The following is a 26109-nucleotide window of genomic DNA, read 5'->3' on the forward strand; positions in this document are numbered from 1 at the left end:
GCTCTGTCTGAATGCCACCTCAGCCTAGCCCTCATATAGCCTATCCCTAGCAGAAGCTCTATCCTAGTGCCACCTCAACCTAGCCCTCACATAGCCTATCCCCAGTGAAAGCTCTGTCTGAGTCCCACCTTAGCCTAGCCCTCAAATACTCTATCCCTAGGAAGCTCTATTTGAGTGCCATCTTAGCCCAGCCCTCCAATAGCCTATCCCCAGAGGAAGCTTTGCCATAATGCCACTTCAACCAAAATCCAAAAGCAACCGTTCCTAGCTAGAACCCTGTCCGAATAGCATCACAGTCAGCATCTCTTGAGAAAGGAAGTTGGAGGTCAAGGCCATCTTCCCTTGAGCTAGAAGAATCCACAAGGAAGTTCGCACTAGCATCAACCAGGGTCCACCCCTCTTAACCCAAAACAGGGGTCAAGTTTAGGTATAATTTCTCAGCAGAATTAGCACAATGTAGAATTTATATAGACCTTTTTTGTGTACATAGTTATTTAAATTTAGTCAATGCATATATGTGTGATAAATTAGCCATGCTTGTGGATTAGGAATAATTATGGAAAATGTACATTCTTAAGCATCTAGTAGGAAGACCGATTGAGCTGAGCAGATTGGGTGCCTAACACCTTCTCAATTCTGTAACCTGACACTTACCCTAAATCTTTGGACCAGACCAACTTTTGGGGCCCTTTTGTTAGGAATTAGGCCCACCCCTGGGTCCTAGGCCCATAGCCCTAGGTGACAACTCCAAACCCTTTTGTATGATCCTGATCCCCATATTGGACCATCGTCAAATCCTGTCTATAATGATGAACTTTACACTCTTGTGAAATAGGCCTCCACGTATCTCTGAGCGGCAATACTACAGTGCAGGGCCCTCAGGTAAGCACACACAACACACCCCTCCCTCATAAAAGAGAAAGAGAGGAGAGAGGATGGAATGCTAGTCCTTTTCCCCTCTAAGGGGAAGAGAGAACATTCTCATTTTCGGCCGCTACCCTCACACAAGGCGGTATCTTCTAGTTTGCATAAGAAATTAAAATTCATACAAGGAAAGTGATAATTGTGTCAGGGGATCCAGAGTTTGTCAACACTCTAGCCAGCATTGAGAAAGGAGGAGAACAGGAAGACTAAATCCACCTCAGTGGGTTCGAGATAGAAGGAACTTGTGCTTTCCTTGCTAAGGGGGCCATTGAAGAACATACCCCTATGGACTATGAAACCATCTAGAATCCATCAATAGGCCGTATGATGAAGAAGATGCAATATTTCCTGGGCATACTAGGCAAGTATCCCCAGGTTATATCCAAGTTCCCTATCATGGTCCAAGCCAAAGGAAGAGAAGGGTTGGGATACTAATGAGTATACAACAAGAAGCCAGTCACATCATATTACCCTACCCTCTATGGGTATTTTGTCAAGGAAGGAGAAGACTTCCCCTTCTGCGAGAATGTCAAATCCTGGTTAATGAAGTAGTGGCATGTATTCAGCCCAAATTTGAGTAATTCTTTCAAGACAAGGTTGATTGGATACACTATGAGTTGGAGTAGCTTCAACTTGCAAGAAATGATGATGAGGTTTTCGATATATCAGGGATCTTGATGATTGAAGAAGAAGGTTCCCTTCTTAATCCCACTACGGTGATCCAATCCAAGAAACCTGTCAACCCTTGGATTCTCTTAAAAAAAGAATGGGAGAAAAAAGTTAGATTGGTGTGGTGCCTGCATTTGCCAATAGATAAGAAGAGGCACATTTGCTCATTCTTCCGAGAAATGCATGCAAAAGAATTGCATAAATTAAAGCCTAGACCATTCCGTAGAGAGAGCATTTATGCCCGGGAAAGGAGGGCTAGAAGAATGAGGGTGTGCGTACATTGTGCCATGAGAAAATGCAATGGAATAGACAAAGACAATGGGTTGAAGTGTGACCTAGGGGTAGGGATGATCTCAAGAAACCACCTAGAGGAGCTGGAATTCATCAACAATGGCCTGGGTAGCCTGAGTCCAGGTTCATCTTTTGCAAGGCTTGGCATAGGGTACTCAGATGTTCGTTAGATCATTCTTGTAGGTGAAAAACTCCATAAGCTTGAAATAGTAGTCATCATCATAGAAGAAGAAGAGGGTCCGCTACCACATTTGCTAATCCATAGAGCCAATGGGCCACTTTTGAATTGGACCAGTGTCGAGGACAACTTCAAGTTTACCTACACCCTAGAATCAATTGGGCTAGATATCACTAAAGAAAGCATTGAGTCTGACATTGAGTCCTTTGATGTTATTTCTTTTCCTATCTATCATTCCCCTTCTGGTATTAATGAAATTCCCAATTCTGAGTATGACTTGCCACCATTTTCTGATGATGATCTTATTGAATATCACAATTCAATAAAATAATGCATGCCTAAAAAATCCCAACCCATCCATGAGGATACTCGGATCATTAATTTGGGAATAGAGCAATGCCCTTGAGAGGTTAAAACCGGTGCAACCCTAGATGATGAAGAAGCAGCCTAGAGGACAATTCTTCTTCGGGAATTCATGGAGGTATGAGCTTGTTCTTATGAAGACATGCCCAAGATTGATCAACGTATTGTGCAGTTTCATTTGCCTACATACCCTGATGCGCGGCCTATCAAGCAGAAGCCTAGAATAATGCGTCTAGAATGGAGGGAAAAAATCAGAGAAGATGTAATGAAACTGTGGAATGCCAGTTTCCTACAAGTTGTGGAATACACCCAATGGTTGGCTAACGTTGTTCCAGTCCCCAAGAAGGATGGGAAGTTGCGAATGTGTGTAGATTTCTAGGATCTCAACAAAGTGAGCCCGAAGGATGATTTCTTGCTGCCACATTGTAACATCCTAAATTCAGAACTCCCTAAGTCTTGAAGGTGGTGGTAGTGAATTATAGCCAGAAGATAAAAGATAATGATGGGAATTGGGGAGTAAGTGAAAGTGTTGGCAAGGTAGGGAAATTGATTGATTTTAGGTGTGGGGAAGGTCCCACACATGATAGGATATCATAGGTAGAAGGCAGGACAGCAGGGAAGCAAAAAGGGGCTGATTGGCTAGCCGGTTGTACTGGCAGAATGTCCAAAAATGGCATATTTTTCACTATGGGCCCCACTACTTTGAGGGGTCATTCTACCCATTTTATACCATGTATAGGGACATGTGAGAGGGTTGTAATGCAACAAACTTCATATCAAACCCATTACCCTACAATTAGTTATTTTATTTTAAACACTTAGGAAAATGGGTTTTTGAGAAAAGTAATTTGCCAAACAAACCCTAAGGTCTATTTAGCTTATATAAGGGGGGGGGGTAGTCGGCAAAATCTCTCCCTATGCTGCTGTGAACGAAAAAGAACATAGAGGAGAAGAGAAAAAAAAAAAAAGAAAAAGAAGGAAAAGAGGAGGAAGAAAGAGGAAAGGAAGAGAAGAGAAAGGGGGAAATTGCAGTTGGGTTGCTACTGCTCTTGCTGCTGCTTCTACTGCTGCTCTACTGTTAGACGAAGACCAAAGAAACATTGGTATACTTCTATTGCTGCTGCCATGCACCTCCCAGTGTTGCCAAGGTGTTGCCATAGCTGGGAAATGAGCCTGAAGCTGTACAGCTGCTGGTGGAGATGATTGCATACCCTAGGAACACTAGGAAGGTAAAACCCTAACCCAACCCAGTGAATTGAACTAAAATAGGAATAGGCCAGGGGTAGGGTTAGGTTTAAAATAGAAATTTGTGTGTAGCATAAGTTTTCAAGCTCAGATTTGTCTTCTCCAGGCCTAGCAATTTCAAATTTGGTTTATTCCAGTATTTCAAATCAAACTAAAAGCAACAAGTTTTAATTCAAGTATGGAAGTTCAGGTAGGTAGGCTTCTTCATAAGTCTTCTCACCCCTCTCTCATTCCCTCTTCTGGGTACCCATTCATTCTTAACTTAGGTTTTTAATTTGAGTTTTACTTTATTGTTTTCCCTTTTCCCCAAGGTCCTTGGCTATACTATGTGTTGGCTTTGTCCCTCTCTAGCTGTGGAACCATCCTTTTATTACCTTTACTTTCAATTATTTACTTTGCCTCCCTTTCTCTAAAGTTAAGTAGTGAAGCCCTTGTAAGAGTTACTCTCTAGTCAAGTAGGGAAGCTTGCATTATTTACAGTGCACCCCTCGGGCTAAGTAGAGAAACCTACTTGTGTGCCTCTCTCTAGCTTTCTTCCTTTTAGTTGCACTTTTATTATTTATTTCAGCACTTTTACTTTATTGCTTTTTTATTTCAACACTTTTACTTTCAATTATTTACTTTTATCTGCATGTATTTAAATTCCTTGATGTGCTAGTTAGGACAATTTTAGATGCATTTGTTTTAGAGCAGTAGTTAGAAGTAGATCACCATAATTAATCGATACACTTTCGCGTTACTAAAAGAAGCCAAAAATAAAGTTACTGCTCTCTTTGTGTTTGATCCATAGCTACATTGATTCATACGCTTTCGGTTACTTTTAAATTTCAAACAAGTTTTTGGTGCCGTTGTCGGGGAGACAGTTCCATGTTATTTTTCGCTTTCTTTTGGTAAATCGAAGTGCTTTGTTTTCTTGATATTTTATCATTTATTGAATTGCTGAGAAGAACAACTTGCAATAGTAGTTGTATAGGTGGAGGTTGCCAAGCCTCACAGTATGATAAAGACAGGTTTTGCCCTGTAGCAGTACCTTAGAAATTGAGCAACCCCAGATCCTTGCCGGTAAGCTCCCAAAAAGCCAAAAAAAAAAAAAAATTCCATGCTTTTGTGCTTTTCTTATTCTAGTTATGGGCAGTTTTCTGTTGCATGACTGCTAGGTGGGTACGTAATACTGAGAATATGCTAGAAAGAAGAGATCCAACAAGTAGTGACCCAATATTTATACTCTCATTAGTATCTTTCAATATTGGAGACCAACAGCAAAACTCTCCACCTAAATCTCTGAAAGATAGGTTCTACCCTACTAGAGCAGCTCAACCTTCCTGCATAGTCCTACCACAAGCCCAAGGCAATAATTTTGAGCTCAAATCTCATTACATCACCATGTTGTCCCACTTCCATGGGCTGACCTCTGAGGATGCATGCCTATTTCTAAGGGAATTTGAAGAGGTATGTGTTTTAATTAAGATCCAATAGCTTTTTGATGATGTTATTAAGCTTAGGTTTATCACTTTTGCATTGAAAGACCAGGCTAAAAAGTGGTTATATGGATTACTCACAAATTATATAACCACATAGGAACAGTTCACAGTTGTCTTCCTCAAGAAGTTTTTTCCAACTCACAAGACCACTAAGCTTAAAAGTGATATTCTTTAGTTTAGGTAAAACCCTAGTGAGTCCTTTTCTAAACTTATGGAGAGATTTAAGAATTTACTCCAAGAAAGCCCTCACCATGGCCTAGACTTATCGTATTTATGCCAAATAATTTATGAGTGTATTGATTACCCAACTAAACAAATGGTAGAGTCTATATGCCCTAGGGGATTCATATCCTTTACAGATGAAAGAAAGGCATGTGAATTCTTACTTGACATAGCTGACAAAACCCGTGAGTGGGAATCAACCCAAGAGAGTGAAAGAATCATAGGAGAGAAATGATATTTTGTGGATGGGATAGTAGCCAAGGAAGCCCACTTGGATAGCCTTATCAAAAGGATTGACGTTATTGTTCCTAAAGAGCCATCATCAGCCAATTTGGTTAAGATGTGCACTTGGTGCTAGTCCCCTAGACATGTTATAGAAGAATGCCCCAACACCTCTAGAGGCACTTCGAATTATAGTGTTAATACCTTATATCAGAATAATCCATATAATAACACTTACAATCTAGGGTGGAGAAATCACCCAAATTTCTCCTGGAACCAGGGCAACCAAGCAGGGCCTTCTGATTTCTATAGTCAAGATCAACCTAGATGTAACACCAACACCCACACCCTGCCTCCACATGGCATAGGCATGAGGCACTAGAATTTCCAATCCAGTCAGTCAATCAACCAACACCCAGGATCTAGATGCAGGTAATAACCAAAACACCACTAACTCAACTATCAAATCAGAGTATATGTAAAATTTCATAAAGGACATGATGTACATGTGGTGATTAGCTACAATGATAACTTTATAGTATTACAGGCCCATTTATTACATCCACAGGTTAAAAAAAAATCCATAACACCGCTCACTTAGTTTACAATATATAACATAAAGTATCAAGTTCTTGTCTATAATCACTCCCTGCCCATGACTTCATTTGCAACCAATCTCCTGATCTTCTTTGCTTTGACTTCAAACCTATCGAGAAGTGAGGATTGGGGTGTGAGCATGGGTATGCTCAGTGAAGGGTGGGGGCATACAAGCACACAAGCATGCAAAATCATAAAATGGATAATATATATATATATATATAACTCAACTATCATATATCCACATACCATTAATTCAATCAATATACAACATCTCCAATAAATATCATTAACTCACTTATCACACTACATATCAAACCCATATCACTCAACTCACAATATAATACTGCATTCCAAATTCTTAACATTAACTCACAGTGCAGAAACCAAATGATTCATTTATTAATCTAATTCCATTCTATTATTAAGTATCATCCTATGGGTTAAGTGCTATAAGCAACATAGGTGGCATTCCCTACCCTATACGTTGGGCCCTTAGGAATACAAGTTTGTTGTAGGCAGGAGCCAGTCAGTCCTGATCAGAGCTTCAGTCCCTCACCTAACCCTTAAATAGTAACCCCGACACCTTGGTCCCGGTCCCTCAGCTAACACCATGGTCTTACACGATACAACACTGAGTGGGATTAGCCAATACCCGACCCCCTATTGGCACGGGGTTATAGCACTGGAGTTATGTGCCTAACCATATGCAAACTACATGCAATAGTAATCCAAAATGTATTTATGACTATAGCTGCAAGACTGACCTCTAAGCCCACGATACTGGAAATGCATCTCAGCCACACCATGCCATAGACCGTCAATATTACATCCACATCCACAAACACACACATGTAGTTCTAGTAGTAAGACTGGCCTCTGAGTCCACAGTACCAGAAAAAAACCTTGGCCACACTGTGCCACATACCGTCAATATTACAACCATCATCACACACAACACACATCCGTGATCCTAGATGTAAGATTGACCTCTGAGCCCATAGTACCAGACAGAACCTTGGCCACACCGTGCCACAGACTATCAATATTACACCCAATATCACATCTACATTCACAGTATACATCCATAACTCGTCATATCATTTAGACAATAACACATACTTCAACAATCAGATTTCATACATTTTCATCCAACACATATGAATTACCACACTAATTTCAGTAAGAAAATATGGAAATTCAAGCAAGCACAACAAAGAATAATATAATATAATAATATTCACAACAAAATGCAGCAAAGCATCCAAAACACAGTAAAACACCGAAGACCCCTCACTTGGACAAATCCAAATCAGTTTCCACTTTCCCAATTGCTAAACTTGTTCCCTCACAATTAACTGCAACTCCTAAAATCAAAATTAAATGTATATATTTATTAAAATAGACTTGAGTTAATTTACATCCCAATTTAAGTCACTTAACATACCCCTATAAGCCCTACAGATCCCCTCTTAGACCCACACTTTGCTATCAAAGTCTGAAGGCAAAAAAAGGTCACTGGAAGCCTAATCGGCTGGAGACCTAGGCTTGACCGGCCAGCCAGAAGTCTCCCATCGGTCGAGCCTTTTCCTATAGAATTTCAATTCTGCTTGCTCTCTCTACAGGTTTCTCCACAATTCTGGTCATAATTCCACTATTTTAGCATCATCCCTTCATAACAGTGAAACAAGCACTTCAATCTTCATCCCTTAATTAATCCAACACTAATATATTTAATTAGTTATAGTCAATTACCTATTTCAGCAGAAAATTTTAGTTTCTAACTCATATTAACATGATTTCATCCTCAAGTATGAGATAAGATCAAATTTTCATAATCAGACCAAAAATCTGAGGTTGCATGCATACATCTCTTCCCTAAATTCACTTTGCATGTAAGGAATTCAACCCCAACCATCATGCATGAACTCTCAAAATCCTTAAAACAGAAATTAAAGTAAAAGTCCTCTAATTCCACATGTATTAGTTCAATTTTAGAAATCTGAGTGAGAATTCTCACTCACTAGTCCCAATTGGCCATGGTCAGTGTGTATCCCTACACATCTTCCAAATCAATTCCTCAAATTAAGAAATCAAACTTCAAAAATAAAGATTCTATGAAAATTTTCCAGAATTCCTTTCTTATAACAGAATTCAGTCCTATCCCTCTCTATTTCCAATTTCTTTCTTACTACAAGTTCCTATAGGTAAGAAGTACCTACCTCTTTGCTGGATTGTGCAGCAACCTTCCAATTAAGTAAGTCCCTTCTTCAATCTTCTTCTCTAAGTGTGTTTCCATGGGGAGCACTGATCTTGTTCGCCAAGAAGAAAGACAGAAGCATGAGATTATGCATTGATTATCGGGAGCTTAATAAGCTAACCATTAAGAATTGGTATCATTTGCCAAGGATAGATGATTTATTTGATCAGTTGCAGGGTGCAAAGGTGTTCTCCAAGATCGACCTTAGATCAGGCTACCACCAACTCAGGATCAAGGATAGTGATGTTAGTAAGATAGCCTTCAGATCAAGGTATGGACATTATGAGTTCTTGGTAATGTCATTTGGGTTAACTAATGCACCGGCTGTGTTTATGGATTTGATGAATTGGGTATTCCAAGATGTCTTAGATAAGTTTGTGATAGTATTCATTGATGAAATTTTGGTCTACTCCAAGAGTGCAGAGGAGCATGCTGTTCACCTGAGGTTGGTATTGCAACGGCTGAGAGAGAAGCAACTCTATGCCAAGTTCAGAAAGTGCAAGTTTTGGTTGTCACAGGTGGCATTTCTAGGCCACATTGTTTCAGCCAAAGGTATAGAGGTTGACCCAGGCAAGGTGAAGGTAGTTCTAGAATGGGAGACTCCTAAGAGTATAGCAGACATACGTAGTTTTCGGGGATTGGCCGGATACTACAGGAGGTTTATCGAGAACCTCTCTCGTATTGCTACTCCGATGACCCAACTCACACTGAAGGGTATAAAATTTGAGTGGTCTGATGCTTGTGAGAAGAGCTTCAAGGAGCTAAGGTAAAAGTTGGTATTAGCTCCAATTTTAACTATTCTGACCGGTACAAGTGGTATGGTTGTTTATAGTGATGCCTCCAAGCTGGGATTGGGTTGTGTATTGATGCAGCACGGGAAAGTCATTGCCTATGCATCCCGTCAGTTGAAGGATTATGAGAAGAACTATCCCACCCATGATTTGCAATTGGCAGCCGTGATTTTTGCACTAAAAATCTAGAGACACTACCTATATGGTGAGAAGAGTGAGATCTTCAGTGACCATAAGAGCCTCAAGTACTTCTTCACCCAAAAGGAGCTCAACATAAGGCAGAGGCATTGGTTGGAGCTGATGAAGGATTATGACTGTACTATTCACTATCACCCAGGAAAGGCTAATGTGGTAGCTAATGCTCTTAGTCAGAAATCCCAGTCACTGACTTTGGCATCACTGACCACCAATGAGTATCTCCTAGAGGAGGCTAAGAAGCTAGACTTGGAGCTGTTAGTAGAGGGTGTCACCTTATCACTATCGGCATTAGTGGTACAACCTAGTCTGGTGGATAGGATCACTGCAGCTCAGGTTACTAATGCAGAGCTGATAGCAGAATGCTAGGAAGGAACCCAAAAGGACCCAGATTTCTCCGTGACAGAAAGCGGGATCCTCAAGTTCAAAGGGAGGTTGTGTGTGCCCAGTGATGGTGAATTGAGAGACATAGTGTTGAGAGAGGCATATAGCTCTCCATACTCTATTCACCCCGGTAGCACTAAAATGTACAAGGAGCTCAAAGGCTCCTACTGGTGGAGAGGAATGAAGAATGATGTGGCCACGCATGTGTCTAGATGCCTCACATTCCAACAAGTCAAGGCTGAGAGACAGAGACCCCATGGGTTGTTACAGTCCTTACCTATTCTGATAGTTGTGGACCACTTGACCAAGGTAGCTCACTTTATCCCAATCAAGATCACATTTTCTATAGACAAGTTGGCCAAGTTGTATGTCGATAACATCGTCAGGTTGCATGGTGTACCAGTTAGTATCATCTCTGATTGAGATCCCAGGTTCACTTCCAAGTTCTGGACCTGTGTGTAGAAGGCCATGGGCACACAATTGGCTTTCAGTACTGTCTTTCACCCTTAGACCGATGGTTAATCGAAGAGGGCTATTCAGACCTTGGAGGACCTGCTCCGAGCATGTGCCTTGGATATGAGTTATAGTTGGGATGAGCACATTTCCCTTATTGAGTTCTCCTACAACAACAGTTATCAAGCCACCATCGGAATGCCCCCATTCGAGGCACAGTATGGCAGGAAGTGCTGGACTCCACTCTATTGGGATGAGGTTGGTGAGTGGCATATTTTGGGTCCAAACTTGATACAGGTTACTAGTGAAAAAGTGAATGTGATTAGAGAAAGGATCAAGGTAGCTCAGTCCAGGCAGAAAAGCTACTCAGATGTTAGAAGAAAACATCTGGAGTTTCACCTTGGAGACAAGGTGTTCTTGCGGATCTCCCCAGTTAAAGGGGTGATGCGGTTCGACAAGAAGGGAAAGCTTAGTCCAATGTTTATGGGACCATATGACGTACTAGAGAGGATTGGACCGGTAGCTTACAGAATAGCTTTATCGCCAGAGTTGGAAGCTACACATGACGTCTTCCATGTATCTATATTGAGGAAGTACATTTCTAACCCAACTCACATCTTGACTTACATACCCCATGATCTAGATGAGGACTTTACCTATGTGGAGTATCCGGAGAAGATTTTTGATCGGAAGGACCATGTTCTTCGTAAACGCACCGTTTCCTTCATCAAGGTGAAATGGATCAATCACCCCGAATAGGAGGCATCCTAGGAGCGAGAAGATGAAATGAGGAAGCAGTATCTCAGATTGTTTGAATTGCCAGGTATATTCAATTTCAAGGACGAAATTCTTGTGAGGTGGGGGCGATGTTACACTTGTGCCCTAATCCGGTCTAATTTGAACTGTTGTGACAGGCCTCGGATCAAAGATCAAAAGTACAACTGGGTTTTGGCTCGTAGCTGCACATTGCCAAAGGGGTAGAGATGACCTCACATGTTCATACATTTCATGCCTCTCTAACTGGAGGGGGTTCATACCTTCCAATCCCAGACGGTAAGTGACCCGACTCCCCACACTTGATTTTTGGCATGCATCATAATTGCCGAAAAGCCTTGGGCATGTTCGAGGGTAACCATCCATGCGAGATCAACCCTGGGACAACAAGCTGTCAAGACAGCAAGCTATCTTGACCACCAAAAACAAGCCACTAGAAGTAGCCTGGGCATGAATCTTGTGCCTATTTTGAGTGGGTCCACTGGCTGTTGTCGAGGTTCTGATGCCCATGGGTCTAGCCATTCACATCATAAATGGTTCTAGATGATCCCAATTCATCCTCCACATCTTCCTCTTGATGTGAGCACCTTATGGACCCAATTATGTGGGTCCTCGTGTCCCAAAACTCGTTTTAACCTGATTGGTTCAAAAGAGGCCCAAACCAAACAGACCCTAAGGGCCAACTTAAGTTATAAGCTAGGAAATGAGGATTCATTTCCTTATTTCCCTTGTGCCCAACATAGGAGAGGAGAGAAAGAAGTGAGGAAGGAAGAAGAAGAGGAAGGAAAGGGGATTGAAGGCCTACCTTGGTGCCGACTGCCGCCTTATTGTCAGAATCACCGCCGGAGGTAAGTACATCCTCTCTCTCTTCATTTTGACCTAGGAAAAGCTAGGTATGGTATAATCTTAACTTATAATCTATGTAAAGGTTTTGGGTTGGGTGTTTTACCCTCATGGTGCTGTTGTCGAGCTTGAACCAAGCCCGATGAGCTCCGACAACATGTAATGCCAAAAGACCAACTAGGGTTTCGATCGGTCGATCGACGTATCTCCCAAACGGCTCAATGGAAATGGAATTTTCTTAGCTTAGAATGATGCTAGAAACATCCCCTACAAACTCTATGGAACAAATCTCAACGATTGGGCCCAAGCTGGAAAGCCCCAATTCGAGTTGGACCTTTCTGTGTCCAACAGAAATATGGCACAGGTAGCACTGTAGCTATTTTCAATGGGTTGTTTTCGGTGGACAAATGAGCCTAATGTGCTCTCTTTCACCTCCACCAGAAACAAGACTGATATTTTTGGTGGAAATACCCTGTTTTCGGTGACAGTATTGTCACCTAAGAACTATGTTTGTACCCTTTGGGGGTCACCTGTGTGGTCCCTCCTGATGTTTCTGACTCGTATTGATGTACGATTCCCTTGTGTCTAGGAAAGTGACATGCACGTGCCCTAAAGCCAGAATTAAATTGATCGATCGGTTGTCGTACTTGAACCCAAACAGAATCGATTGTAAAACAGGTGAGGGATGGACTGTGTTTATTTTTGAAATGTTTATTATTTATTAAATTGCTCACATGCTTAGAATTATATATTTAATTGAAATTGTCATTTTATGATCATGATATGAATTGTATGGAATGTATGACGGGATCCGGTGTGGTCGAGGTGGTTCCGGTATCGTGATCGTCGTATGTATGTTGGATGTGTGTGTGTGTGAGACAGAATCCAACGTGCCTGAGGTGTACCGGTGCTGTGATTGCTGTATGTATGATGCATTCATGAATTAATTATGTGCATTAGATTTAGTTGTAGTTGCGGGTTACACTTTGTGGCCAAGGTCTCGCTGGTATCGTGTACCTTAGGACTACATTTGGAAATGGATATGCTTTGTGGCCGAGGTCTTACCGGTGTTGCGTAGTCCATACTCAACTGCTATTTGTAAGCTAGATTAGGTAAACGATCTTGGGTTTTACTTTGTGGCCAAGGTCTCGCTGGTATTGTGTACTCGGGACCGTATTTGGAGATGGATTATACTTTGTGGCTGAGGTCTCTCCTGTGTCGTGTAATCCATACTAACTATATCATTATGAAGGAATGTAGTATATATGTGGTTAGGCATCACTCCCTATGCTACACACCCTTTCCAATAGGGGTTGAGGTGTTGGATAACCCATTGTGGTATGTTTGATGAGCCTTTTCGAAGTGCCACTCCCACGGTACGATGTGATTGTTGTCGGAGGCGGGAACCTATCCGGAGTGGCTGCTGTGTTACTGTTGCCTTGACTGCCAGGAGGAGGTTATCAGGGGTTTGCTGGGTGACCCATGGACTCATACAGGGACCGACAGGCTTCTAATCATGGCTAGGGTTTGTATCGCTGCCTAGTCGATGTCATTTTCGAGACGAGGGATACAGCCTAATGCGCCGTAGTAGCATTTACCAGACTTAGTTTATATTGTTAGGTGGATAATAAATAAATGAACTTCATCACGAGCATCATAGACTATGTGTTTAATTTCTACAATCATACATCAAAAATTTCTACTGCTATTGACTTACTTGGATGTGCTTGGCCCTTCCCCTCACTAAGCGAGTTAGAAAGCTCACCCCACATATACACTCCTTTTTAGATGATGATGTAGATATCGTGGTGCCGATGGCGGGTGATCCAGTATCTTTTAGGTCAGAGTATGGTGTGAGCGACTAGTGGATGCCAAAAGCGGAGGAGCATGACCAGGACTGTGCTTGCGACCACTGTGCACTGTGCTTAAGCCGCACCATGAGACTGTATATCATCTTTTGATACTTTTGGATATAGTTATGAATTGTATATTTTGAGATTATAATATATGTCATTGATGAATGTACCAGAATAACTCGGTTATTACTATTATATTACCATTAGATGTTTTCCCCATTTTACTTATAAATTCCGTTACTATACTCTGATTCTGCTGCTTATATTGGTTTGTATTGTGAGATTGTGAATACGTTAAGGTACTGCTATCAGAGATCCTAGTAGGTGATAAGACAGGTACGTGTCTTACTCACACCGTCGGTATTCCTAATGGTAAATTGGGTCTACTTTAAGGTGGGGTGTGACAGCATTTCTTTGAAAGAATCAAGAAGTATCAGCCAAAATTGAACCCTCAGAAGTGTGTATTTAGGGCAACAGCGGGAAAGTTGTTAGTTTTCTTGGTGAGTGAAAGAGGCATTAAAGTTGACCCTATCAAGATCAAGGCAATTCAGGAAATGCCCACACCTCGAACTGAGAAGCAAATACGAGGATTTCTAGGTCACATCCAATATATTAGCAGAATCATAGCTCAGTTGACTACAATCTGTGAACCAATTTTCAAGCTACTGAAGAAGGATCAGCCCAAAAAATGGAATGACCAATGCCAACAAGCTTTTGATAAAATCAAGGGAAACCTTATGAACCCACCAGTATTGACATCGCTGGTGGAAGGAGAACCACTTCTCTTGTACTTATTCATAGGAGAATATTCTATGGGCTCATTGCTAGCACAGAAGGAGATGAAAGAAGGGGCAGAGAATGCCATATGTTAGCTCAGCAAGAAGTTCCTGGAATATGAGACATGGTACACATCTTTGGAAAGAACTTATGCTACGTTGATTTGGGCAACAAAAAGGTTACAACACTATATGGTATCTGGTGCACTTGATCTCAAGGATGGATCCCATCAAATACCTCTTCGAGAAACCAGCCTTAACAGGAAGGATGGCCCATTGGTTACTCTTACTATAAGAGTTTGACAGCACCTATGTTACCTAGAAATCTACCAAGGGGTAGGCCATAGCCGATCATTTGGCTGCCCACCCCATAGAAGATGGAAGATCCTTTGATGATGCCTTTCCCGATGAAGGAATCGCAACGATAGAGGAAGAAGACATAGTTAATGAATGGCAGTTATTCTTTGATGGACAGCCAATTAGAAGGGATGTGGTGCAAGAATATTGCTTGTCACTTCTGATGGCCTTTATTTGCCTTCATCATTCCACCTTGATTTCCCCTGTACCAACAACACTGTTGAATATGAAGCTTGTGCTTTGGGGCTCAAAACTGCTTTGACTATTGGTGTGAAAAGGATCAAGGTTTACGGTGATTCATCCATCGTCATCTGCCAGACATAGGGAAAGTGAAAAACTAGAGATGAAAAGCTGAAGCCATATCAAGAACATCTGGAATAGGTGATTGAACACTTTAAGAAGATCTCGTTCGAATACTTCTAAAGAGATAATAACAATTTTGTTGATTCCCTTGCGACCTTGGCTTCCTTGGTAGAATGCAACCCTATGGCTAGGGTTCGACCATTCTTAGTAGAACAAAGATGCAGACCCATTTATCAAAATTCAGTGAACTCTCTCACTGTGGATGGTCAGTCTTGGTTTGCTCACATAGTGGATTTCATCAGAGAAAGGAAGTACCCAGTTGAAGCAACTGACAGAGAAAAGAAGTTTCTGAGAAGATATGCCACCTAATTTATTCTTCAAAAGGATTTGTTATACAAAAGATCCTATGATGGAATACAGTTGTTGTATGTGGATGAAGAACAAGCTACAACCATCATAGAGGAAATTCATCAAGGTCTTTGTGGACCCCACATAAATGCCAAGATGTTATCTAAGAAGATCCTCAGGCTGGGATATTACTGAAACACCATGGAAGGAGATTACGTGGACTTTGTCAAGAAATCCCACAAGTGTCAAATATTTGCTAACATCATACATATCCCGCTAACTGAGCTGCATTTGCTCAGTTCACCTTGGCTATTCTTTACTTGGGGCATTGATATCATTGGAAAGGTCAACCCCAAGGCATCCAATGCTCATGAGTTCATCTTGGTAGCCATTGACTATTTCACCAAGTGGGTAGAAGTTTAGTTCTATGTGGTCCTCATATCTGCTAAGGTAGCCAAATTCATCCTAGAAAATATCATTTCTCGATATGGAGTACCTCAAGAATTGATATCATATCACGGATCCCATTTCTGGGGCAAAACTGATAAAATCTGCACAAAGTTCGGTATCAAAAGACATCGCTCTACCACTTACAGGCCACAGACTAATGGGGCAGTGGAAGCAGCCAACAAAAACATCAAAGTCATCCTATAGAAAATGGTGGAAACACACAAGAATTGGGCTGATAAGTTACCCCTTGCCTTGTGGGCATACCGGACTTCTGTACGATCCTCGATAGGGGCCACCCCTTTCTCTTTGGTATATGGGGTTGAGGTTGTTCTACCCATGGAAATCCTGGTACTATCCCTAAGGGTGCTTTTTCATAGTCAGTGACCTGAAGGAGAGTGGGTGAAGGCTAGACATGACGAGCTTAATTTTTTCGATGAAAGGCACATAAAAGCCATGGATAACCTGAAGAAATATCAATTGAGAATGGCCAAGGCATTTAACAAGAACATGAAGCCCAGCCATATAGAGGTGGGTGAACTTGTTCTTCAAGAACAAAGAGCCCCAATTTGAGACCCAAGAGGAAAATTCAGGCCCAACTGGAGTGGCCCATTTACTGTCAAAGAGATTTTACTAGGCAAAGCTTTGAAACTCATAGACCACAACGGCGAAGAAATACCTAGACTGGTCAACATGGATCAACTCAAGAAATATTATGTTTGAAAGGGTGGAGAGCCCAAACTATGTCAGACCTAATTCCTTTCGAGGGATACGTAGGCAACTTAACATATGCAAGTGCGGTCTCAACCATATAAAGGTAATAAATTGGTTCCTCAATTAATAATCAAAGTATCTTAAAAGATCATTATAGTTTGTGTCCCCCAAGAATCGCCATTTGGCATGCAAGGCCATTAGGTATCTGTCATCCACCCATTGGTCCATCACTTCTTCCCCAGGGTTGTGTCCCCCAAGAATCACCATTTGGCATGTAAGACTATTAGGTATCTATCATTCACCTAGGGTCTGTCAACTCTTACCCAGGATTCTATCCCCTAAAAGAAAATCGCCACCTGACACCAGTTTATCAAGGCCAGTTTATTCCCCACCCTTGATCAGTCAAAAAAGAGAGCATGATGCAATAGTTGTAAAGGCTTGTTTGAGTCATTATCTAATGAGTAATGCTTTGATAAATCATTATATCTCATTGTTTGTGATGATTTCAGGAAAAGTCAAGAGCTCGTTGGATGAGACATTGAGAAAATGGACTTACACATGAGCATGAGGGCACCGTGATTGTTAGAATCCATGAATATGTCATTCCTTGGTCGGATCGGATGTGTGAAATTACATCATTAGTTACTTTGGCAGATGCCTCAACATTGGGATGCCAACTTGCATGTATTTCAGTTTGGATTGGTTGAGATCTACCCAACTCTCAAAGAATTCTGGGTTTGTATGCTATCTCCACCCAAAGGTTCCAACCATCTTTGAAGAAAGAATACTCAGAGGAAATTCAGGACTTATTCGGATGGAAAGAAGAGGAAGTGAAGCAATTTGTTTGGTATGGGAAGACCGACATTCTTAAGGTGGCTCAGATCTTCATCAAATATCTACCAATGCGAGGAATTCATCAACAGAGATCATAGGATGCTTATTTACTTTGCATGATAGCTTGTTATATACTCCGTACTCTTGGACGTGGTGCAACATCCGTTCTGATTGAGGTAGTAAAGCAATTGAAGAAGGGAGGTGACATCGTCCCTACGGTTCTTGCAGAAACACTCAAGGGATTCGATGATATGAGCTATGGCCGCAAATTTAGACTAGATCATTATCAGGGGATTCCTGTTGTCTTTCAGATGTGGCTCCTCGAGAAATTGAAGTTAACCAAACCATTAAAAGAAGGCCCACTTGGAGCTCTTTGCTACTAAGATAAGAGGGAAGTTCCAGAATTTGACCTTATCACTGATTGGGAGAAATACCTGCAAGAAAGGACTATGCAAGATATCATATGGAGGTGCCTAGGGAGGCCACAAGAAGATTTTCTGATGAAGACCCCTAGCTACAATTATGTCCGCTTAATGGGGTTGACTCACACATCATTTTATTTGCCTATGTACATCAACTGACAATATGGGCTCGAGGAGATAGACCCAGAGGAGCTAGTGAACTTTCACCAACCTTAAGAGTTGTCTCCCCACCTTGTTACTTACCTATCCTATCTATGGTAAGAAAATTGTTCCCCTTTTCATGTAATTCACTTGGTAATGGAATGAGGAAGTATTTAGATTCTCGTGTAATCCCGATTATTCTAATTACGACTTGAGTTATGGAATTGATTATGCCTGAACATTGCAAACAAAAAAAAAATTCTTTGCACCAAAGGTAAGTTTTAATTCAAAAGATGCTAAAATAAAATGATGAACAAACAAAAGAAGGAAAAAAGAAAAAGGAAAATATACATGTGTTTGTGTTTATAGGAAATACTGGAACAAATCCCTATGGATCAGAAGCCATCATCTGAACCATACTCTGAATCATCCTCATGGAGCACCGGGGAACCCGCGAATGCTAGTCCAGCCTACTCCAGCCTCTGGGTTAGGTCTTAAATCAATGTGTCCTGCCACATAATCTCCCAATCTTTTGTAACTATCACCTCGCACAGGCCGTAATGCATCCTCCTAATCTTTAAATAGACTTCTGGGGGCACCTAAGAAAGAACATATCAGGCAGAGGAAGTCAAGAGTTAATTGAAGGATGATCAGATAGTCACATAATCATAAGGAATGGGCAGCCCAAGGGAAGCGTCTACATTTGTGTTTTGCTCCAGAAGATGAGGGAGACTGGGGTTAGCTGCGTTGGCATAATTCCAAGCAGGGAAGCCACAGAAGGGGATAATAACAACTCTGAGAGACCCACCTGCACTAGTAGAGGGTCCTGCTTGTGAAAGACCAGTAGCACTAACATATGACCAAACAGTCGAAGGATCTACATGTCGCACTCTCCCTTGAAAGAGAATCAGTCAAGACCAAAACAAGAAATAATTTGAAGGAAATACTCAAGAAAGGGAAACATACCACGGGACCATTAGGACTGAGAGGGGGTGCATACTGTCTCCTCCTCCAGGAAGGCTCTGTAGTCCCTATCCTAATCAAGAAAAGAGTCTTCCCATACTCTGTTGGCCAAACGCTTCATCTCGTCTACTGGGATGATCTTTAGGCAGTGCAAAGTGGGTAAAGGAAGACTGGGAGGAGGGGTGTGACTTGATGTCTGACCATTGGGGTACTACCCTCTCTCCCAAATACCAGACGTGGCCCCAAATGCCCTGAAAAAGGACTCAGTTCTCGGATAAGTGTTTAGCTAATGCGAATCATTCATAATCTAGAAATACGTGGCAATGGAATGGTTTCCAAGTGACTTGCAAATCCAAGGAAAAGTAATTACCACACCAGATAAAAGGAATTTCAGTATCAAATGTGGCTTACCTCAGTGAGGTCATTCAAAAGAGAACAAGCAGTGATCCTCGAAGGATGGCACCAAGCGCTGACCACCTGATTGTCCCCCCACCTCATGGCTATAGGGAAGAAGAATGCTTGAGGGTCCCTCAGTCTAGGAGCTATGGTCCCCAAGTGCTCAAAGCACCAGGGCTGTTTTAAGAGATTAAAATAAGAGAGTGCAATCCAAATGAATGAAAGGAAATGGGTACAAGAAGGAAAGTTACCTAAAGAATGTAGCCTGCCCCCTTACGGCCCCTGTCTCCATATGACAGCAAATCTAGGGATTGTAGGAGATATGCACAGGTGGCCCCGCCCCAGTCCCAAAAATCTACTGTACGAAGATCTCGGAGGAAGAACACCAGGTGGATATCTACTCCCCCTCGGAGGTCACTGAAAAGACACTGACCCACAGAAAATAGCAAGAAAGAACAGGCCACCTAAGACATGTTGCTTGGGTTCTCCCCCAGGCCTACTTTCCACTATCGGGCACTAATCTCCCCTAGGTGGATGTGTGTCTAGCCGGCAGCAATGGTAATGCCTATCAAGTTTATGAATTCCCTGACAGTCAGAATCTTAGGTAGGGTCATGGGTCTACGTCCAAATGGAATGCCTGTCAAGGCATCGAAGCACAGGGGTATGATGGTGATCTCACCAATAGGGAGATGAAAAGAATGAGTGCTCGGCCACCACCGCTCCATCAGGGCCCCACCAGTGCCGGATTGAACTTTCGGGTCTCTACAAGGGCTAGCCGGCACAGGTATGATGCAACAACCATCTCCTTCACTCTACAAGGAAGCGTCCTATGCCATGACTGAACCATGTTCGGATGGCCATACGAGGCCAAGGTAGGTGGTTCCCTCCCCTCATGCTAATGGAAATAAAGAATGCATCAAAATAAAAAAAAGCATAAACAACATAAAAGAAAAGCAAAACAAGAATAAAAGAGGATCAAAATAATGAATGAACTGAAAAGACTTACCCTAGAACCCCATATGGCGTTATATATGTGATTCCGACTGTTATGTAGAGTCTACCCAGAGTACCAATCGGCCAGGCCCTCATCCCTGTGGGAATAACTGCTGCAACTCTCTAGCTGGATCTCTCCCAAAGTATTTCTCTTTCTCCTTTCAGCTATATTTTCAAAACTTATAGAAGCCCCAGAAAGTTTCCCAATTTGTAAGAAGCCCCAAAAAGTTTTTCAATTTACACAAAAGCCCACAAGAATATCAAATTCTCCAAATGACTCCTCCCTCAAGAATAAGATGGAGATCCTCAAGAACTTCAAGAACAAGATGAAGATCTTCAAGAGTAAGATGAAGATTTTCAAGAACAAGATGAAAAAACTTCAACAATAAGGAGAACTTTAAGAAAAACAAGAGGGCTCCAGAAACTCAAAACCCACTCACTTCACTCAGAAAAGTTAGAATGGAGAATGGACAAGGGAGGGGGACCATTTTATAGGAAAAAATTTATTTTTCCAAAAAAAAAAAAAAAAATTGAGATTCCAAATCCAAGGCACAAATCAAAGTTTCTTACTACCAAAAACCAAATTCAAAATTATTTTGGTCGTAATTGCAAATAATATCACATGAGAAAGAAGAAAGTAAAGGTCAAATTTTTATTAGTCAAAATTCAAGATTAAGAAGAAAGATTCCAAATCAAAAGCATAGAGAAAAATCCAAAAATCAAGATTCCAAATCAAACGTCAAAATTCAAGTAAAAAAAAAATTCAAAAGTCAAGATTCCAAATCAAACATTAAAATTCAAGTAAAAAAAAATCCAAAAAGTCAAGATTACAAATAAAAAACCAAAAGTCCAAGACCCAAATGATTACGAACCAGGGGCTTAACCCAATGGTCCAATCTCATTGACCCAGTCCCAGATAGCCCAGCCCGATTCGAAAGAACCCCCCAAGACCAGATAGCCCAGCTAGGTTCAAAAGAACCCACCTGGAAGACCAAATAGCCCATCCCGATTCGAGAGAACCCGCCTGGAAGACCAAATAGCCCAGCCTAGTTCGAAAGAACCCGCCTTGATGACCAAATAGCCCAGCCTGGTTTGAGAGAACTAGCCTGGAAGACTAGATAGCCCAGCCCAGTTCGAGAGAATCCGCCTAGAAGACCAGATAGCCCAGCCCAGTTTGAAAGAACCTGCCTAGAAGACCTAATCCCTAAGACTGGTGGATGGAAGTCCAGCTTAGGAAGATCATTTTTTATATACTAACATCTTCTGTAGGGAGGGCTCAAATCTCTATAATTGATGGGCCAATCCCTAGGATTGGCGGATGGAAGTCCAGCCTAGGAAGAACATTTTTTCATGTTCTAACATCTTCTACAGGGGGCTCAAATCTTTGTAATTGATGGACCAATCCCTAGGATTGGCAGATGGAAGTCCAGCATAGGAAGAACATTTTTTCATGTACTAACATCTTCTACAGGGAGGGTCAAATCTCTGTAATTGATGGACCAATCCCTAGGACTGGCGGATGGAAGTCTAGCCTAGGAAGAACATTTTTCATGCACTGACATCTTCTATTGGGAGGGCTCAAATCTGTACAAAAGATGAATTCCTAGGACTGGCATATGGAAGTCCAACCTAGGAAGAACATATTCCAAGTACTAACATTTTCTGCAGGGAGGGCTCATATCTTTGCAAAACAATGGTTCAATATTTCATAACAAGATTGAAAGGGCTCAAATTTCTTTCCTGTCATCAGTGGCCCAGGTAAGTCCTCAACTTTAAAGTAGTTAAGAGATATTATCTATTGTATTTTTCAACTCTGTAATAAATGAGCAAGATGACGGTAGTACATGCTCTGGGTGAAAAAATGTGATCGTTCTTTTCTTTGCCCTTTGGCCATTGGCACAGCCCTTGGCCAAAGAGGGCATTCTGTAGACACCCAATTTTGTCACCCTCCTCCGGCTATGATGAAATGTGGATCTTGGACGTGAATTTTTGTTTTCGATCAATAGAGATGATGATGAAAGCACTCCCCTACCTAAAACCATAGAAACCCTTGCGTAGGAGAGAAGAGGGTCCAATTTAGGCTTTTTATATATGAAGGAATCTGATCATGATGACCGCATAGATCGATAGTTCTTGGAAATACAATTTCGATGATATATGGCATGTCAAAATCAGACTGACGGATCACCCATGATAATCCCCAAAAAATTACACTTTCCCACATGCATGTCGTGCACGCAGACAATCTTGTTGGAAACCTAGAAAAATCTTGTACGTACCCCAAACACCCTAAAGTTCATCCCCTACCTACCCAGATAACCCAAAAACATTCCCCTACCTAAAACCTTGGAAACCCCCACGTGGGAGAGAAGAGGGTCCAATCTTGACATTTTATATACGAAGGAATCTGGTCAAGATGACCATAGGGATGGATAGTGCTCGAAAATACGATTCTGATGATATATGGCAAGTCAAAATTGGACCAATGGATCTCCCATAATCGTCACCATAAAAATCCAAAAACTGCACGCGCTGGCCAGCAGGCCAGCCCGCACGCATGCTTGCTGCCCTTGGATGTTGCCCATGGCTATAGCCCATGGGCAGCAGCACATGGATACTGCCCATGGGCTACAGCATATGGTGCTAGACAGACATGCAGCCTAGCCAGCCATGCACCCCAGCCATGCACCCAGCTATACACCCCAGCCATGCACCCTTGCCCAGCTGACCTGTGCCCCCACGAGCATAGGCTAGCACCCCCGCATGCACAGGGCCATGCCCCATGTTCACAGGCCCTCACCCCACGTTCACAGGCCCGAGCCCCTTGTGCACATGCCCAAGCCCCCATGTTCATAGCCCCGTGCCCCTGCGAGCACAAGCCTGTGCCCCCACCTTGCTACCTGTGCACTAGCCAACAGGCCAACCCGCACACATGCACACATTGGCTACTACCCAGCTTGCTTGTTTGTTACCCGTGCCTGCACCTCTTTGCTAGTTGCTGCCTATGCCATGGTGCCACACCATGCGCCGTACACCCACATGCCACTACCCGCACACCATGCACTGCACACCCATGACATTGCCCATATTGCTTGCCCTCCTATACTAACCATGCCCTGTGCACTTCGGCCCCATCTTATGCGCCACCAACAATGGCCAAGATTGATATTCCCCTGACTTGGTGGGTGAAGAAATTCCCACTTCACCCACTTAAGACAAAAAAACCCATTTTTTACTAAGGATTCTCTATCCCCAAAACCCATTTTTTCCCATTGTATAAAAGCCTCTTCACTCATTTGGGTCCGAGAACCCCTTTTCACCCATTGGAGAAAAGCCCCCTTTACCCACTTTAGTTAAAAAACCCTCTTTTGTTCATTGGATAAAGATGCTCCCTCTTTCCCATTAGCCGAAAAAACCTATAAATACCCCCTCCTTTGGATTTTACACACCAAATAACCCCACCTCACTCCATAGTAGTGAAGCTCTGCCCTCTCCCCTCCCCCTTTTGATTTTCTTCAGGTCTTCGGAGCGATCTTCGTCAAGATCCAAAATCTTGTTCGGATCTTTGAAGTGTTCTTCGAGACTTTGAAGACCTTCAATCCAAGTTCTTAGTCCAATCCATTTTTTTTCCAAAAATACTGTGTTCTTCAACTCCCTCCTTTGAGTGTTCTTGAGTTTTACCTAAAATAGAAATTCCTCCCCCTTGAGGTTCTTCGGGTCTACGAAGAGATCTTTCTCAAGATCCAGAACTCTGTTCGGATCTTCAAAGTGTTCTTTGGGGCTTTGGGGATCTTCAATCCATTTTTAAGTCAATCTATTTCTTTCCAAAAATAGCAGTTCCTAGCGAAAGCCCTGTCAGAGTGCCCCAGGAATCTTTTCAGAAATAGCCATTCCCAATGGAAGCTCTGTCAGCCTAGCCCTCCCCTAGCCTATCCCCAGCAGAAGTTCTGTTGGAGTGCCACCTCAGCCTATCCCTCCCTAGCCTATCCCCAGCGGAAGCTCTGTCAGAGTGCCATCTCAGCCTAGGCCTCCCATAGCCTATCCCCAGCGGAAGCTCTGTCAGAGTGCCACCTCATCCTAAGCCCAGAAATAGCCTTCCCTAGCTGAAGCTCTATTAGAATCCAAATTCAGAAATAGCCTTCCCTATTCGAAGCTCTGTCCGAATCCAAATCCGAAAGTAACCATTCCTAGCCAGAACCCTGTCTGAATATCATCACAATTAGCATCTCTCAAGAAAGGAAGTTGGAGGTCAAGACCATCTTCCTCTGAGCCAGGAGAACACAAAAGATAGTCCGACTAATTAGGGGCCTACCCCTCTTGACCTGAAACAAGGGTCAAATTTAGGTATAATCTCTCTCCTCATTTAAGCATAATGTAGATATTTAATAGACCTTGTTTTAATGTACATAGTAGTTTAAATTCGGTCAATGTCTTAGCCATGTATGTGGAATAGTAATAATTGTGGAAAATGTTTGTTCTTAAGCATCTAGTAGGAAGACCAGTTGAATCGGGTGATTAGGTGCCTAACACCTTCCCAACTCTGTAACCTGATATTTACCCTAAAACTCTAGACCAGACCAATTATCGGGCCCTTTTCCCTGGAATTGGGCCCACCCCTGGGTCCTAGGCCCATAATCCTAGGTGGTGACTCCAAACCCTTTTGTATAATCCCGATCCCCGTATTGGACCATCATCAAACCCCAGTCTAGAATGATAAACTTTACACTCTTACGAAATAGGCCTCTAAGTATCTCCAATCGATGATATGGTGGTGCGGGGCCCGTAAACAAAGCACACACGACACACCCCTCCCTCACTAAAAGGAGAAAGAGAGGAGAGAGAATGGAATGGATGCAAGTCCTTCCCCCCTCCCAAAAAGGGAAGAGAGACATCATCATCATCTCCGGCTGCTACCTTCACAGCCATCCCTAAGGGTACTTCTTGATAGTCAATTAGCTAAATGAGAATGGGTGAAGGCTAGGCACGATTAGCTCAATTTTCTTAATGAAAGACGTATGAAAGCCATGGATAACCTAAAGAAATATCAACTGAGAATGACAAGGGCCTTCGACAAGAATGTGAAGCCCTGTCACATAGAGGAGGGTAAACTTGTTCTTCGTGAGCAAAGAGCCCTAATTCATGACCCAAGAGGGAAATTCAGGCCCAACTGGAATGGCCCATTCATTGTCAAAGAGATTCTACTAGGCAAAGCTATAAAACTCATAGACCACAATGGTGAAGAAATACCCAGACTGGTCAACATGGATCAACTCAAGAAATATTATGTTTGAAAGGGTGAATAGCCCGAACTACGTCAGACCTAATTCCTCTCAAGGGATACATAGGCAACTTGACATGTGCAAGTATGGTCTCAACCATTTGAAAGCAATGATTTGGTTCCAAAATTAATAATCAAAGTGTCTTAAAAGATCATCATAGTTTGTGTCCACCAAGAATCACCATTTGGCATGCAAGGTTATTAGGTATCTATCATTCACCTGTGGTCCATCAAATTCTTATCCAGGATTATATCCCCTAAAAGTCACCACCCGGCACCAGTTTATCGAGGCCAGCTTATTCTCCATCCTTGATCAAGTAAAAAAGAAAAACAAGAGCTTGGTGCAATAGTGGTAAAGGTTTGGTTGTGTCAATAGCTAATGAGGAATG

At 42.2% G+C, this 26109-nt stretch overlaps 1 protein-coding gene and 1 non-coding gene across 2 annotated transcripts in view; one reads left to right on the forward strand and one right to left on the reverse strand.

Annotated features, from left to right (window-relative positions):
• Positions 1-26109, forward strand: part of LOC122063406 (disease resistance protein Roq1-like) — a 78227-nt gene that overhangs the window by 13428 nt on the left and 38690 nt on the right. The window lies entirely within an intron of this gene.
• On the reverse strand, positions 5303-5409 carry LOC122063410. Its single transcript, XR_006135326.1, has one exon. It is a non-coding gene; the product is annotated as a small nucleolar RNA R71 (small nucleolar RNA).

Source organism: Macadamia integrifolia, unplaced genomic scaffold, assembly GCF_013358625.1.
Source record: "Macadamia integrifolia cultivar HAES 741 unplaced genomic scaffold, SCU_Mint_v3 scaffold1313, whole genome shotgun sequence".
Classification (NCBI taxonomy): domain Eukaryota; kingdom Viridiplantae; phylum Streptophyta; class Magnoliopsida; order Proteales; family Proteaceae; genus Macadamia; species Macadamia integrifolia.